We start from the raw sequence: 4,890 nt of genomic DNA, 5'->3' as shown, positions 1-4,890 counted from the left end.
ACCATGATAGAAAATGATATGAAAAAGAATATATATATGTATAACTGAATCACTTTGCTGTACAGCAGAAATTAAAACATTGTAAGTCAACTATAGTTCAATAAAATTTTTTAAATATTTAGCCATTCTAATAGATGTGTAATGCTTTCTACTGTGGTTTAATTTGATATATATATATATATATATATATATATATAAAACTGAATCACTTTGCTGTACAGCAGAAATTAACACATTGTAAATCAACTATACTTCAATAAAATAAAATAAAGAAACAAAACTCATTCTTTAACCTAGAAACCTGAGTGTAGAGAAGGGAATAATATAACTCTAAGGCCATTCACTTCATTTCAAGTTAACATCCTACTCACGTGTTTTGGATAAAAGCCTTTCTAATGTCTTTCTACAGCAAAGCTCCGAAAAGAATTTTGGGAGCAAAAGAATCTTTCACTACATCTTCCTGCTTATGTATTCTTAGCATCTATACATGTACAACTAAATTTCTTACTCATAGTACAATGCAAAGCAGAATAGCATTACCTCTCTTAGAGAAAAATTAATTTGGATTACTCAATTCCAAAGTTGTTTATGATTATTTTCAGAATGGTGTATTCAACAAAATTTCTTTGAAAAAATGTTTTATTTTATAGAAAAAGAATTCCATTTAAAATACAGTTTATCCAAAAGATACCTAAGGGATAAATTATTCAAATTGTTGATTCAATAACTGTTTTATGATGAAAGGAACTTAATCCTATTTGTAGCTTACTAACATTGATATGAGTGATTGTTTTTTGCAAAGTATACCCTTTATCTCATACAATTGTATGTGGAAAATGTTTACAAATTTTTATGTAAATTAGCTTATTCACCATTCTCCAGATTAGTTGTGTTTTGTTATATATATATATATATTTTTTGTTTTTTGTTTTTTGTTTTTTTTGTGGTACGCGGGCCTCTCACTGTTGTGGCCTCTCCCGTTGCAGAGCACAGGCTCCGGACGCACAGGCTCAGCGGCCACGGCTCATGGGCCCAGCCACTCCGCGGCATGCGGGATCTTCCCGGACTGGGGCACGAACCCGTGTCCCCTGCATCGGCAGGCGGATTCTCAACCACTGCGCCACCAGGGAAGCCCTGATATATTTTTTAAATTAATTTATTTTTGTCGGTGTTGGGTCTTTGTTGCTGCACGTGGGCTTTCTTCATTGCGATGCAGGGGCTTCTTATTGCGGTGGCTTCTCTTGTTGCGGAGCACGGGCTCTAGAACGCAGGCTCAGTAGTTGTGGCACACGGGCTGAGTTGCTCTGCGGCATGTGGGATCTTCCCAGACCAGGGCTCGAACCCATGTCTCCTGCATTGGCAGGCGGATTCTTACCCACTGGGCCACCAGGGAAGTCCCGTGTTTTGTTATATTTGGATGCTAAAGTGCTTATAGTGGATATATGATCAACGTGCTGAAGGACTGTAGCAATAAAGAATATTTTCTTAATAACTGCAAAACTCAATATGTAAGAAGCTAATGACAATGATAATAGTTTTAAGAAACTTGCTTGGTATTGAGACAATAATGATGGTATCAACATAAGGTACAATTAACACAATTTTGCCTTGATTTGGTCATATTTGTGGATTGTTATAAAGAGATTATTTCTTTATAATTTTCTAGAACTGCATAGGTGAAGCAGAAACAATAAAATAAGGAAGAACGAAAAATAATTTGGTTGGTGTCAGGGAAAATAATGGATGCACAATATTGCCTTGGAATTGGCTGATTCTACTATGTCATCCCAAGAGTCAACTATGAAGAGAGGTATTCTAAAAAGGCTTTCTTAAGAAAATAGGCTAACTATGAAGATCTTTATGACTGAATAAATTTAGGACAGTATATAATGTGTAATTAGCAGAGATATTTCAGTTTTTAAATTGTTAAATGTTAAATTATAGATGATGAAAAAAATTATCTACAAATCTGAGTTTCTTCATGAGCTGAAAAGTCTAAGAAAAATCAGAGCTGCAGGAAAGTGTAAATGGATTGATGGCTTCACTTAAGCCTTTGGTTTTTATGATCCTAGCATGAAGGCATCCTGGACATCTCCTATGATCACTACAATGCTTTCATGTAATTATGATTACCCAAAACAAGTACCCCAGCCACTTCTGCAGTAAACGCTGATGGAAAGGAAGGCTACTTGAGAAGACAGAAAAGCCTGTGTTGAAAACAGCGCCACCTAGGAGGTGAATTTGTTTATAACAAGCCAGCTTTTCAAAAGGTAATCAGTCACTAGATTCTATTCCACGTGACCTCTAGGAAGCCGATAAAAAATTTTAGACTACAAGTGATGGACTTTGGAAACATAGGGGAATCCTGTATGGTACACATTGTGATTGGATATCTGAGACTTTTCAGCAGAAATGGCTCAGCATCCATCCCTGTTATAATCACTTAATATTGGCATTACAGTGTCCAAAGTATAACTCAATGAAAAAAAAAACATTACATTTGAAATCCTGTCTACTATGACCAGATTAAAGAAACCCACATTAACACTTGTACCTTCACCAGTTCTTCTACTAGTTGTGGGACACAAATCCTTGGCTTGAACTACACAGTTGTTTGGCTCAAGCCAAGAATCTGGGAATGGGGATTTTCTTGCCTTAGTCCTGAAAGGCAACCTTCTTTCTGGGAGGCCCATGCAATTACCAGTGAGTGCAGTTCAATTAGCCAAACACAGTGATCAAAGTTAATTCGGAAACAGTAATAAGCAGTAACAGGCTTCAGAGCATACTAAGCCCTGTGTGTTAGAGGCATGGTCCCGGGCAGGCCTGGCATACATGGGTGCCTCTTTCTGAGGAGGAGGGAAAGGGCACCTGGTGGCTCTCGTGAACACATATACACACTAGAGACATGGCAAAAATTCCCCTCCAATAATTCTTATTATCTATAACCCATAGAAGTCTATAACCCATAGGATGGCTCTGGTTTTGTGAATTATACCTACTTAACAGAAAATCTTAAGAAATTCTCTTATATTCACATGTGATGATGATACTGAAAATATGTACTCTGTGCATGTGTGTGTGTGTTTGTGTTGGGAGAGGTGAATGTGTATCCCTGCAGGATACACATATACACACATATTTAACAAAGAGAATGAGAGAATTACCCCAATCTGCAGCATGGATATATAAACATAACACTGGAAAGTCAAGGAAAAATCTAAACAATTTAGTTTTATTCATTAGTCATGGCTCTTCCTTTACAAGTCTATTAGACAAAGCAACTAACTAGCAGTCACATCTCCCCGACTGTGAGTAAAGAGAAGTGAAATATCCAGCCATAATAGGGGAAAAGAAATGCAGCACAGGCGAACAGCTCCCACCAACCCATCCTCTCTGCTTTTCTGAGCACCCCATCCCTCAGGACGCCACCTCCCTGGTTCTTACTGTGTATGGTTTACTTCTCCAGACAGACACCAGGGTCCTTGAAGGCAGGTTAAGCCCTCTTCTCTTGGGCACCCTTGAGCTGCTGGCATGGGGCCGGGCACCTGGTAGTGGCTTATTGGTTGATTGATGTCATGGGGCAGGAGGGATGGGCCTGAAGGGAGGGCGACTGATTCCAGCTGAGGAACGAGGGAGGCAGGCGCAGGCTGAGGGCAATGAACGCCGGGAGGGTGGGGGCAGGAGGGTCAGTAGCTCCAAAGGAGTCTGCCCCCCCACCCCCGCCCTAGTGGCTCTGACCTAGGAACTTGGGCTAAAAAGAATAGTTTACAGAAGTAATCCCTTAGAGGGATAAACTCTTAGAGGAAAACATAGGAAGAACACTCTTTGACATAAATCACAGCAAGATCTTTTTTGGCCCACCTCCTAGAGTAATGGAAATAAAAACAAAAATAAACAAATGGGACCTAATGAAACTTAAGAGCTTTTGCAAAGCAAAGCAAACCATAAACAAGAGGAAAAGACAACACTCAGAATGGGAGAAAATATTTGCAAAGGAAGCAACTGACAAAGGTGGGGATGGTGTGATGAATTGCGCAATTGGGATTGACATGTATACACTGATGTGTATAAAATGGATGACTAATAAGAACCTGCTGTATAAAAAAATAAATAAAATTCAAAAATTAAAAAAAAAAAAGTTTACAGAAGTAATCGCTCTGAGAGTGATTAAATAAATTACCATAACTCCTGAGACGAAATATGACATCCATTAAGAGTTCTTTGAAAATTATGGGGATAACTGTTCAGTTTCAGAGCCCAATTTTCCCTTCCACAGAAGGTGCTAATCATTTTGATTGCCACCCTACCATTTTATTTCACCCATGTCTTTGTGGTCTTTTAAACACATTTGGAAGGAAACAAATTTCAACCAATTTTATTATTTAGTGCTTCCTTTCAACTGTAATGAACGAGAACCTGGAATAGAATAAAACAGGTCTTGTGCCTGATTTGAAATCCAATATAATGGCAATGATCTTTTCCCCTTGATATTAAACTTAAATCTAGAATTGAGACTTTTCGGCCCAGAAATTTTCTAGCCTTAATATGTAATTATAAATGCGGTGGGCTGTCAGCAGCGCAATTATCCATTAAAATTTGTGGAAGGTTCTATATTGGAAATACGACAAGTATTGAGTCACGGAATTCATAACAAATGAATGGCTAAGCAAGGATATAATTTCTAATACACCTTATTTATTCTGAATATTGATGCTTTATATGAGGTGCTTGAAATAATTGTGCCAGAAGATCAATAAGATTTCAGCCCTTTTAATTGGGAAGGGTGTCAGGATAAACAAAATTACACTAATGGACCGTGAGTGGTGGACTTAGATACATCTAATTAGGAGGACGATACATATAGTTCGGAGGACGATACACCTTATATTT

Source organism: Physeter macrocephalus, chromosome 21, assembly GCF_002837175.3.
Source record: "Physeter macrocephalus isolate SW-GA chromosome 21, ASM283717v5, whole genome shotgun sequence".
Classification (NCBI taxonomy): Eukaryota; Metazoa; Chordata; class Mammalia; order Artiodactyla; family Physeteridae; genus Physeter; species Physeter macrocephalus.
The sequence above is the reverse complement of the archived record's forward strand: the minus strand, read 5'-3'. Positions refer to the sequence as shown.